General features: G+C 49.4%; 1 protein-coding gene across 1 annotated transcript in view; it reads right to left on the reverse strand.

Annotated features, from left to right (window-relative positions):
• The window catches only part of LOC142295894 (oocyte zinc finger protein XlCOF8.4-like), a 29,304-nt gene that overhangs the window by 15,234 nt on the left and 892 nt on the right, over positions 1-13,178 (reverse strand). The window lies entirely within an intron of this gene.

Consider the following 13,178-nt stretch of genomic DNA (forward strand, 5'->3'; position numbering starts at 1 on the left):
CTTTTTCATATAACTATGTCTCTATTATGACTGGAGAAGGTATTACGGCTCCCTGCTAGTACGTACATCCGTTATCACATGACATTTGGAGCGGGGATTGCGGGGATGCAGGGTAAAATTATGATCTTCCTTTGTAAGATCCTCCTTTATGGATCCACCGCTTCAGAACAGACCTGATATTGTAGAAAAAAGACCTTGTCTATACTTTTTAGCACAAAGGACTTGTGTTCCTCATAAAAAATCCACAAATCATGTATAAAACATCATATCCTCCCTACGGGTAATTTACCTGTTATAATGAAAAAGCGTTCTTTGAATAAGGGTTTTTTTAATATTTCTATCTGACGTCTTAATAGTTTCACGGGGAAATGACCTTACCACGTGTTTAGGCCGATCAGTTCATCTATTAAAAAGAGGAAAATTTATAATATGGAATTGTTGAAGGACTATTGTCTAAACAAAATATCACCTACCATTACGGTATGAAAACAGATGTAAAAATCAGCTGCCTATAGGACCATTCAATAGCATATATTCAGAATATCGTCCTATAATTATCTATAATTGGATATCTGTAAGAGGATAATTATAAGAAAAACACTATTATACGAGTAGTCACTGATATCTATCAGAATAAGACACTACAAGGTCTTTTCCTACCTTAAATGAGGTTGGATTGGACAATACTGAACAAAAGAGGAAAGCCCTCACGATTATGTTACTGCATAAAAGAAAGGAAAATACGATTTAAGATCTAAGGGAATCTGGTTGACCAGCTGCATCTCCAAAGGTACTTACCAAAGTGGACATATGTGTGTGGGGAACCGCTCCGTGGACTTCACTGTGAACATATGGCTGTGAGAGGGGTTTATAACTGCTAGCCAATCACCCGGGTACCGCCCTAATTGAAGGAGAAATTACATCATTGGAGTGACGCTCTCGTCATCCAATGATATGCTCCGGGATATCCCACGTGACGTCACTTCCTGTGAGCGTCACAGGAATAGAGGAAGTGACGTATTTGGAATGATAGACACGTTACGTAACCTATGGATAAATCCAGCGAAACGTCACTTCCTGTGGGCGTCACAGGAACAAAGGAAGTGACGTGTTTGGAATGATAGACATGTTACGAAACCTATAGGGAAATCCCCGCTCCAAATGTCATGTGATAACGGATGTACGTACTAGCAGGGAGCCGTAATACCTTCTCCAGTCATAATAGAGACATAGTTATATGAAAAAGGCATAATTCCTATATCGGTGCGGCTAATAATTAGAAAAGTGTGAACATGGGATTGCTATTCCAGTGATATTCCAGTGATTCTAGTAGTTCCTGAGCAAGTGATAGTGCTTAAGTGGTCTATGTATTCAGTAATTCTGAAAAAAATGAAAATAGAGTAATTCTTTCTCTAAATCCCTCTTGCGGAGATCCTCCGATGGAATGCTCAGGAAGCTACCTGATGACGTAACCTTAGGGGAGCAGATCCCGTTTGTTAATACCTATCACCCCTTCTCTCCTATGCTGAAACGCATTGTGCTACAACATTGGCCTTTATTATCGACTGCCTATCCACAGATTAAAGAATTTAAAAACCCACCTTTATTTTGCTATAAACGGTCCAACAATTTAAAGAATCACTTGGTCCGTGCTGATATTGGCTCTGGCCTACGTAAAACTCGACAAACATTCTTAAATACTCAACAACAAGGCACATTTCCATGCCTGGGATGTGCGCAATGTTCAAATGTTACAAGGAGCACCACCTTCACTCATCCCAGAACAGGAAAAGTATTTCCGATCAGAGGGTTGTTCACATGTAATAGTACTTATGTGATCTATCTCATAAAATGCCCTTGCGGTCTCGGGTATGTTGGCGAGACAGTCCAACATATCCGAGACCGCATAAATAAACATAAGTCGGATATCCGTTGTGGACGAGTTCTTTTGCCAGTTCCCCAACATTTTATATCTATGGGCCTCTCAGTATCACAATTGCGATTCCAGGTAATTGATCATGTGGACATAATTCGTAGAGGGGGGGATAGAATTAAACGTTTACGGGAGTTGGAAGCTAGGTGGATCTTTACACTAGACACGATGGAACCCCATGGGTTGAATCGTAGGTATGAGTCAGGAATGTACTAGGAGTGATTTTGCAGTGTTTATTCAATTTTGGGATGACCTGTCTAAAAAATTCCTTAATATATAAGAAAAAAATTTTTTCTGTGAAGTTTATGGTGACACTCCTCGTCAACCGTTGGGTATTCATAACTTTTATTGTAAACCATTGTTTTTGCCTCTGTGACATGTTATATCAATTTCTTTCTATACTTCTTATGGAATGCTTCAGGCTATCTGGATAACTATATGTTAGTGGTTTCGATTAACCATTTTGACTGTGTATATGAGTTATGTCACTTGTGGGATAAGTGATACATTTTGAATAGATTTCGATTATATAGTTTTATTTATTAATATATCACTGATTACTCTATTTTCATTTTTTTCAGAATTACTGAATACATAGACCACTTAAGCACTATCACTTGCTCAGGAACTACTAGAATCACTGGAATATCACTGGAATAGCAATCCCATGTTCACACTTTTCTAATTATTAGCCGCACCGATATAGGAATTATGCCTTTTTCATATAACTATGTCTCTATTATGACTGGAGAAGGTATTACGGCTCCCTGCTAGTACGTACATCCGTTATCACATGACATTTGGAGCGGGGATTTCCCTATAGGTTTCGTAACATGTCTATCATTCCAAACACGTCACTTCCTTTGTTCCTGTGACGCCCACAGGAAGTGACGTTTCGCTGGATTTATCCATAGGTTACGTAACGTGTCTATCATTCCAAATACGTCACTTCCTCTATTCCTGTGACGCTCACAGGAAGTGACGTCACGTGGGATATCCCGGAGCATATCTGTGAGGTAAATCCGGAGAGATGACGATAAATCATGATATTCAAGTATGTCAGGAAGCCCTCTCCTGGTGTCAACCCCCCTTTCCTTCACACAACTGGTTTAGCAACAAACTCCATGGCCATGTCCTGTGATATGGAAATTAGGTGGCTTTAGGACAAAGGACACAGGATGACTCCCTGCCGTCACCCTGTAGTAGGAGCTGCTAGCTAGTTAGCAAGGCTATGGAAATAGCCAGACAGAACGACTCCAGTAAAAAATGGTTCATATCTCGCAAGCCATATTTCCGATAAATATGGCAACCATAAAAATGGTGTCTCCGCATGTGGACGATGCCGGCACCCCCTTTTTATGGGAACAGGACATTGGGAAATGCCCCAGGCGTGATATCAGCCAATGGGGAACTGGCAGACAGGTCATGAGTCCCCTCGTTCTGTAGCTAAATTCATAACTGTCACAATGAGAGCATTGGCGTCTGCCTACGACGCTCCCAGGCAAAGTTATAGCCAAAATCCCCTTTGCTGGATAATTCTGATCCATGCAGGGGGAGTGGCAGTGCTTCCCTGTGAGGTCACTAAGGTAGGAGGGGACCTGGATCTGCCCAGGTTGATAACCCTACTTCGGCCATTTTCCAGCGTTCTTCTGCTCGGGGGCCTGGTTGGGACAGACCTGTGAGAGAGTTCCTGGAAACCTGGTCTACAGCGCCCCCCTGTGGCCAGACGCACAAGGTAACTGATTGAATTGCATACCTGTTGTAAACCATGCTTTATCTGTAACTGTACTCTGACATATGTATATTCTGTAGATTCCCTATTGTATATATTGTAGTTTCTAGTGTGCTTTAGGCGATTAAATTATATAATTAATCTTGGGCTGTTCTGTTATCTCGATCTCGAATCCCACGTCTGTGTGTTCGGCTAATAGTTACCGTGAAGCGGTTGGTGGCAGCGAGTTGTGCCAAGGATTATTGTGGGGAGGCCAGTGAGATTCGGGAAGATATTATATATTCCGCCCGCGGAGGTCGGGGGAATATATACCTTACTCTCACCGGGGACCCTTCAATAATCGGCATAAGTAGTATAGCGGCCTCCTTGCTTATTGTCGGGCAATTCCATAATTGGCCTGACTATAAGAGGGGCGCTAGAGAGCGCGTCACGTGCTCTGTCTGTCGGTCGGGAGGTATAAAGGAGGGTTGACTCCTGCTTGTTACCCCCCGATTGTGACGTACTGGTAGCCAGCGCGGGGGATTTCTGAGTGACCCCCCCGGTGGTTCGTGACATATTGGTGGCAAGCGGTGGGATCGAGATAATAGTGTGTGTGAGTGTGAGACCCATACTCCCAGACACTAAAGACTGCCTGCAGCAGCTGTGGCTGCTGGGGTCTTCAGACTAGCTCAACACTAGAGTGTCAGAGTGCAGATACTGTAAGGTGTGTGGAGGCATCAGGTGTCAGTTCTGTGTCAGTGACCAAAAGTCTGCAAGAATGGCTGAGAGCACCAGGAGCAAAGCCAAAGGAATGGCCGATGCTAAGGCCAGAGACGATGAGGAGGTTGTCCACGAGTCCTCCAGGAGCTCGACGCCAGAAAACAGCTCTGCAGAGGACATTGCACAACCGGGCACTGCTGGACAAGATGAGGAGCAGCTCGCCCAAGGGTCCTCAACGAGCCAGATGCCAGCCCTCCGCTCTGCAATGGACAGTGAATCACCAGGCTCCGCAGCGGGCCGCAGATCACCACGTGCCATTCCACCGAGCCTGGGAGGCTCGGATAGCCTTCTTCAAATGGCTATGGCCCTACGCCAGGCTGGAGACCGGGAGGGCTACAAGGAACTCATGGCCGAGCGTGAGCGGCAAGCAGCGCGTGAAGAGCGCCAGGCAGAGCGTAACTACCAGCTGCAGCTAGCTCAGCTCCAGCCCTCATCAGCCACACGTGACCTTCCAGACACCAAACTTCCAAAGGTCCGTGTTGAGGACTTCCCAGTGCTGGAGAAGGATGGAGACTTGGACTCTTTCTTGACTGCTTTTGAGCGGACTTGCTTGCAGCACCATCTGAACAAGGACCAGTGGGCCAAATACCTGACCCCCCGTTTAAGGGGTAAGGCCCTGGATATCCTTGGGGACTTGCCTGCTGAGGCAGATCAGGGCTACGACACCATCAAGCGGGCCCTGATCCAACAGTACAACCTCACCCCGGAGTCCTACCGCAAGAAGTTCCGGAGCCTACAGAAGGGACCAAAGGACTCCTGGGCTGACCACCGGCGGGCACTTGCCCGAGCTGCCGACCACTGGACCCAAGGCCTGCAGCTTTCCACCGGACCGGAGATCCTGGACTTGTTCATCACGGAGCAACTCTTGTGGAACTGCCCTGAGGATCTCCGCCAGTTCATCCGAGACCAGAAGCCAAAGGGATCCACGGCTACAGCTGCCCTGGCAGATGACTACACCAACAATCGGGCTCCTGAAGCCAGGAGAGCAGCCACCAGCAGCACCTGGAGAGGGGGTAAGATGAACTCTGCGACTGCCCCACCTGCCCCTAGACTGCAGGGGGTGTCCCCCTCAACTCCCCTCTCCAGGCCCGTGGCAGAGCCAAGACGGTGCCACCAGTGCAACCTACCTGGACACTTCAAGGCCATGTGCCCTCAGCGTCCCAAGGCCCCGGCTCCGTCCCCGTCCCAAGGGCCGCCCAAGGTGTATTGTGTGGGTGGGGGTGGTGGTAGGTCCCTGGACAGCTTCCAACCTGTCACCGTCGGCCAGTCTGTGACCATAGGACTGCGAGACAGCGCCTCGGAGGTGACTCTGGTGCGGCCTGAGATGGTGTCCCCCCAAGACTTGATCCCTGGAAAAACCCTCGCTGTCTCCGGGATTGGAGGCATTGACCCGGCGCTGCCTGTTGCTGACATTTATGTGGACTGGGGCGCAGGGCGAGGGGTGAGGGAGGTGGGGGTAACTGATCGGATCCCTGCAAACGTGCTACTTGGGACAGATTTGGGGCAAATAACCTCCCAGTTTGGCCCCGCCCCAAAGGCTGAACCTTCAGCCAGTGCTGACGTGCCTCCGGACAATGTTAATGTGTTATCTATGAATGATGTAAGGGAGGAGGGAGTGAACTCTGATATTTCTGCTTGCACAGACACCATAGACACACACGCAGCTGCAGCTGTGACAGGGGAGGGGGTCAGAGAAAGGTGTGACAATGCCTCTACAAGTAACCAGCCTGTGAGCTGGGATCTGCTGCCCTCTGCAGGGATAAGCAGAGAGCAGGGTGCTGCAGGGGGAGGACCAGTGTGTGGGGTGGGGGCTACCACAGCAAATGTGGGGTCCCCAGAGATTTCACACCGGGGTTCTGTTGCTGCAGGAGGGGAACAGGCAGGTGAGATTGGGGCCGGTCCAGGAGCGGAAGTGCTCCCAGGTAAGATCTCGGTGCAGGGTTCCCCCACAACCGGGGTGTCAGGAAGCCAGGTAGGTCTGCCTGAACCGGCGACTTGGTCAGGAACGGAGGAGGAGCAGGCACGACCCACGGTCGCAGCGGCTGTGGCCGCTGTCACCCGCAGTGGGAGTGCTGGAAGCCAAGGGGCCTCCCGGAGGTCCGATAGCTCTTCCCCTTCTGACCAAGTGGCAGCCGAGTCAGGTGGAGGCCAGGACACAGGTCCCGGGGTACTGACTGAAGATGTGACAGTCTCGTCGATTCTGGCCACATCTAGTCAGGAGTTTCAGGCAGCGTTAGAAGCTGACGACAGCCTGAAAGCTCTAAAGGAGCAGGCGGCACAGCCTCCCTCGGACTCGGACCCGGAGCGAGTGGTCTGGGACCAAGGACGGCTGTACCGGGCCACGGTCCAGCAGGGTTCACCGGAGGCGTGGCCCAGGGACCGACAGTTGGTGGTACCCTATCCGTTCCGGACGGAGTTGTTGCGGATCGCACATGAGATTCCGATGGCCGGACACCTAGGGATCGCTAAGACCAAGGCCAGGTTAAACCAGCATTTCTACTGGCCAAAAATGGGGGCCGATGTGGCTGCCTACTGCCGTTCGTGTGAAACCTGTCAGAGAGTGGGGAAGGCGGGGCCACGCCCCAAAGCCCCACTGGTATCTCTGCCCATCATCGATGAGCCTTTCAGGAGGGTGGCTGTGGATCTGGTCGGCCCGCTGGCCATCCCCAGCAGCTCCGGGAAACGCTTCATACTGACGGTAGTGGACTATGCCACCCGGTACCCAGAAGCGGTGGCCTTGTCGTCCATTCGGGCTGACAAGGTGGCCACCGCATTGCTGGAGATTTTCTCCCGAGTGGGTTTTCCCCAGGAAATGCTCACCGACCGGGGGACCCAATTCATGTCCCAGCTGATGGAGACCCTCTGTAAGCAAGTCCAGGTGCGACATCTGGTGGCCAGCCCGTACCATCCACAGACTAATGGCCTGTGCGAGCGGTTCAATGGCACCTTAAAGCAGATGCTTAAGATGTTGGTCGACTCCCATGGGCGTGACTGGGAGCGGTATCTCCCACACCTGTTATTTGCTTACCGGGAGGTTCCACAGGCCTCAACAGGATTCTCACCGTTTGAGCTCCTGTACGGGCGACGTGTGCGGGGCCCCCTGGCTCTGGTGAAAGAGGCTTGGGAAGGGGATTTGGCCACCCCTGGAGTGTCGGTTATCGAGTATGTCATGCGCTTCCGGGACAAAATGCAGGCCTTGACGCAACTGGTACACGACAATATGGCTCAAGCCCAGGCTGATCAGAAGCGTTGGTACGACCAGAACGCTTGTGAGAGGACCTACCAAGTGGGTCAAGAGGTGTGGGTACTGGTCCCCGTACCACAGGACAAGCTTCAGGCAGCCTGGGAAGGCCCATACCTCGTGTACCAGCAGCTCAACCCTGTGACGTACCTGGTCACCCTGGACCCTGCCCGTGGAAGGCGGAAGCCCTTCCATGTGAACATGATGAAGGCACATCATGAGCGGGAGGCATGTGCGCTCCCCGTGTGCAACCTGCCCGAGGAGGGAGAAGCGGAAACCCTCTTGGATATGCTAGCCCAGGTTAGGGCAGGCGGATCCATTGAGGATGTGGAGGTTGGCCACCAGCTCTTGGAGGACCAACGGTCCCAGCTGTGGGCCACCCTACACCCCTTCCGGGGGTTGTTTACCAACCAGCCCGGAAGGACTGACTTGGCTGTCCATCACGTGGACACTGGGGATCATCCCCCGATCCGGCGTTCAGCATATCGGGTCTCCCTGGAGGTGCAGCAACACATGCGCCAGGAGATTGACGAGATGCTGGAGCTGGGGGTGATCCAGGCATCCAACAGCGCTTGGGCCTCGCCTGTAGTCCTCGTCCCTAAGAAGGACCGAACCACTCGGTTCTGCGTGGACTACAGGGGGCTCAATGCTGTCACGGTCGCCGATGCGTACCCAATGCCACGCATCGATGACCTGCTCGATCAGTTGGCCGGGGCTCAGTACCTGACCATCATGGATCTGAGCCGGGGATATTGGCAGATCCCCCTGACTCACAAGGCCAGGGAACGCTCTGCCTTTATTACCCCATTTGGACTGTACGAGTCCACGGTGATGCCATTCGGGATGAGGAATGCCCCTGCCACTTTCCAGCGGATGGTCAACACCCTGCTCAAGGGACTTGAAGGGTACGCGGCCGCGTACCTGGATGACATTGCCGTCTTCAGTCCCACCTGGGAAGATCACCTAGAGCATCTAGCACAGGTGCTCAGGCGGGTCCACCGGGCAGGTTTGACCATCAAGCCGGGCAAGTGTCAGCTGGCCATGAGCGAGGTCCAGTACCTCGGTCACCGGGTAGGTGGGAGAACACTGAAGCCCGAGCCTGAGAAAGTGGAGGCCATCGCATCCTGGCCCACCCCCAGGACCAAGAAGCAGGTGATGTCCTTCTTGGGGACCGCTGGGTATTATAGGAGGTTTGTTCCATGCTATAGTAGCCTAGCAAAGCCCTTGACGGACCTCACCAAGAAGAAGCTGCCCTCTGCAGTCGATTGGACAGTGGACTGCGAGACAGCCTTCCGGGCCCTAAAGGACGCCCTGTCCAGCCCGCCCGTGCTACAGGCAGCCGACTTCACGCGGCCGTTTGTAGTACAGACCGACGCCAGTGACTTCGGCCTCGGTGCGGTGCTCAGCCAGGTGGACTCTGCGAGCCAAGAGCACCCAGTCTTGTACCTGAGCAGGAAGCTGTTACCAAGGGAAGTTGCCTATTCCACGATGGAGAAGGAGTGCCTGGCCATAGTGTGGGCCCTGCAGCGTCTGCAACCCTATCTATACGGGCGCCACTTCATCGTGGAGACGGACCACAATCCCCTCAGCTGGTTGCACACCGTCTCTGGGACGAATGGGCGATTGTTGCGATGGAGCCTTGCGCTCCAGCAATACAACTTCACCATTCGCCACAAAAGGGGCCGTGACCACGGTAACGCAGACGGGCTGTCCCGACAAGGAGAGGTCGCGGACGGGCGCACGGGGGAACACCGGAGTGTGCTGCCCCCTAGCGCCCTCAAAAGGGGGGAGGTGTGAGGTAAATCCGGAGAGATGACGATAAATCATGATATTCAAGTATGTCAGGAAGCCCTCTCCTGGTGTCAACCCCCCTTTCCTTCACACAACTGGTTTAGCAACAAACTCCATGGCCATGTCCTGTGATATGGAAATTAGGTGGCTTTAGGACAAAGGACACAGGATGACTCCCTGCCGTCACCCTGTAGTAGGAGCTGCTAGCTAGTTAGCAAGGCTATGGAAATAGCCAGACAGAACGACTCCAGTAAAAAATGGTTCATATCTCGCAAGCCATATTTCCGATAAATATGGCAACCATAAAAATGGTGTCTCCGCATGTGGACGATGCCGGCACCCCCTTTTTATGGGAACAGGACATTGGGAAATGCCCCAGGCGTGATATCAGCCAATGGGGAACTGGCAGACAGGTCATGAGTCCCCTCGTTCTGTAGCTAAATTCATAACTGTCACAATGAGAGCATTGGCGTCTGCCTACGACGCTCCCAGGCAAAGTTATAGCCAAAATCCCCTTTGCTGGATAATTCTGATCCATGCAGGGGGAGTGGCAGTGCTTCCCTGTGAGGTCACTAAGGTAGGAGGGGACCTGGATCTGCCCAGGTTGATAACCCTACTTCGGCCATTTTCCAGCGTTCTTCTGCTCGGGGGCCTGGTTGGGACAGACCTGTGAGAGAGTTCCTGGAAACCTGGTCTACAGCGCCCCCCTGTGGCCAGACGCACAAGGTAACTGATTGAATTGCATACCTGTTGTAAACCATGCTTTATCTGTAACTGTACTCTGACATATGTATATTCTGTAGATTCCCTATTGTATATATTGTAGTTTCTAGTGTGCTTTAGGCGATTAAATTATATAATTAATCTTGGGCTGTTCTGTTATCTCGATCTCGAATCCCACGTCTGTGTGTTCGGCTAATAGTTACCGTGAAGCGGTTGGTGGCAGCGAGTTGTGCCAAGGATTATTGTGGGGAGGCCAGTGAGATTCGGGAAGATATTATATATTCCGCCCGCGGAGGTCGGGGGAATATATACCTTACTCTCACCGGGGACCCTTCAATAATCGGCATAAGTAGTATAGCGGCCTCCTTGCTTATTGTCGGGCAATTCCATAATTGGCCTGACTATAAGAGGGGCGCTAGAGAGCGCGTCACGTGCTCTGTCTGTCGGTCGGGAGGTATAAAGGAGGGTTGACTCCTGCTTGTTACCCCCCGATTGTGACGTACTGGTAGCCAGCGCGGGGGATTTCTGAGTGACCCCCCCGGTGGTTCGTGACAATATCATTGGATGACGAGAGCGTCACTCCAATGATGTAATTTCTCCTTCAATTAGGGCGGTACCCGGGTGATTGGCTAGCAGTTATAAACCCCTCTCACAGCCATATGTTCACAGTGAAGTCCACGGAGCGGTTCCCCACACACATATGTCCACTTTGGTAAGTACCTTTGGAGATGCAGCTGGTCAACCAGATTCCCTTAGATCTTAAATCGTATTTTCCTTTCTTTTATGCAGTAACATAATCGTGAGGGCTTTCCTCTTTTGTTCAGTATTGTCCAATCCAACCTCATTTAAGGTAGGAAAAGACCTTGTAGTGTCTTATTCTGATAGATATCAGTGACTACTCTTATAATAGTGTTTTTCTTATAATTATCCTCTTACAGATATCCAATTATAGATAATTATAGGACGATATTCTGAATATATGCTATTGAATGGTCCTATAGGCAGCTGATTTTTACATCTGTTTTCATACCGTAATGGTAGGTGATATTTTGTTTAGACAATAGTCCTTCAACAATTCCATATTATAAATTTTCCTCTTTTTAATAGATGAACTGATCGGCCTAAACACGTGGTAAGGTCATTTCCCCGTGAAACTATTAAGACGTCAGATAGAAATATTAAAAAAACCCTTATTCAAAGAACGCTTTTTCATTATAACAGGTAAATTACCCGTAGGGAGGATATGATGTTTTATACATGATTTGTGGATTTTTTATGAGGAACACAAGTCCTTTGTGCTAAAAAGTATAGACAAGGTCTTTTTTCTACAATATCAGGTCTGTTCTGAAGCGGTGGATCCATAAAGGAGGATCTTACAAAGGAAGATCATAATTTTACCCTGCATCTCCATAGGTACATAAGGTTATCTTTGAGATTGGCTTATGCCCCTGTATTTATCCTTTTCGGTTTATTGTCTATATACACAAATTTTCACGTTCGTTCACAGCACTATTCTTCTCCATGGCTATAAGGGTAGTTTATTTATTTTTTTCTTATTAATCTTACTTTCTATTTTGTATCATTACTATCATATGACAAATTCTCTGTATATGATAATTATTTTTTTCTTGTTTGTACCTTGGTTATAGATAAGTCCTTTCTGAGGAAGACCGAATTAGGTCGAAAACGTTTATTTATTTATGGACTTTTTCTCTGAATAAAAAATTCTATTTGAACATCACTACTGCTTAAGTCTCTTATTGGGGTTACTAAGAGTGCCGGAGTTCTTCCCTACATATATATATATATTTTTCTCCAGAGCACCTAATTGGTGAAGCAGGGTCCTAACCTACTTAATCATGCTTTTGTGGCTGCAGCATCTCTGGACTTGTCTCCTGTAGCTGCAGCATCTCTGGACTTGTCTCCTGTAGCTCCTGTTACTGCAGCCTCTCTGGACTTGTCTCCCATGGATGCAGCATCTCCAGACTTGCATCCATCGAGCACATCGGGGACATGTTTGGTCGGTGATTGCACAGGAGCTGCCAGCAGTGGATATTGGTGATTAATACAAGTACATTCAGAGGCAGAATCTTTTTCAGGTGACCATTAATAACCTCAGTGATTGCAGCCAAGGCTGGAAGTGCCAGGATTTCTGCACGAGGCTCAGACTCCAGACTGAAGAAATCCAGAGATTTTTTACAATTTTGTTTCCATTTGACACCATTTCCATTTCAACTTTTCCTTCTTGGTGTTGCAATTTTAATGTTAAATAATACACATAAAATAGAGGGATAGAGGGATAGAGGGATAGAGGGATAGAGGGATAGAGGGATAGAGGGATAGAGGGATAGAGGGATAGAGGGATAGATAGAGGGATAGATAGAGGGATAGATAGATAGACGGATAGATAGAGGGATAGATAGAGGGATAGATAGAGGGATAGATAGATAGAGGGATAGATAGAGGGATAGATAGATAGAGGGATAGATAGAGGGATAGATAGAGGGATAGATAGATAGACGGATAGATAGAGGGATAGATAGAGGGATAGATAGAGGGATAGATAGATAGAGGGATAGATAGAGGGATAGATAGAGGGATAGATAGAGGGATAGATAGAGGGATAGATAGAGGGATAGATAGAGGGATAGATAGACAGATAGATAGAGGGATAGATAGACAGATAGATAGAGGGATAGATAGATAGACAGACAGATAGAGGGATAGACAGATAGAGGGATAGACAGATAGAGGGATAGACAGATAGAGGGATAGACAGATAGAGGGATAGACAGATAGAGAGATAGAGGGATAGATAGAGGGATAGATAGATAGACCGCAGGACCCTGAGCCGATATAGACTCAGTGCCCACAGTCTAGCCATCGAATCCGGCCGTCACAAGCAGAGCTACAAGCCCAGGGAGGACAGACTGTGCCAACACTGTGACCTGGAGGCCCTGGAGGATGAAACCCACCTCCTGCTACACTGCACCAAGTAC

The sequence above is a fragment of the Anomaloglossus baeobatrachus genome, chromosome 3 (assembly GCF_048569485.1).
Source record: "Anomaloglossus baeobatrachus isolate aAnoBae1 chromosome 3, aAnoBae1.hap1, whole genome shotgun sequence".
Classification (NCBI taxonomy): Eukaryota; Metazoa; Chordata; class Amphibia; order Anura; family Aromobatidae; genus Anomaloglossus; species Anomaloglossus baeobatrachus.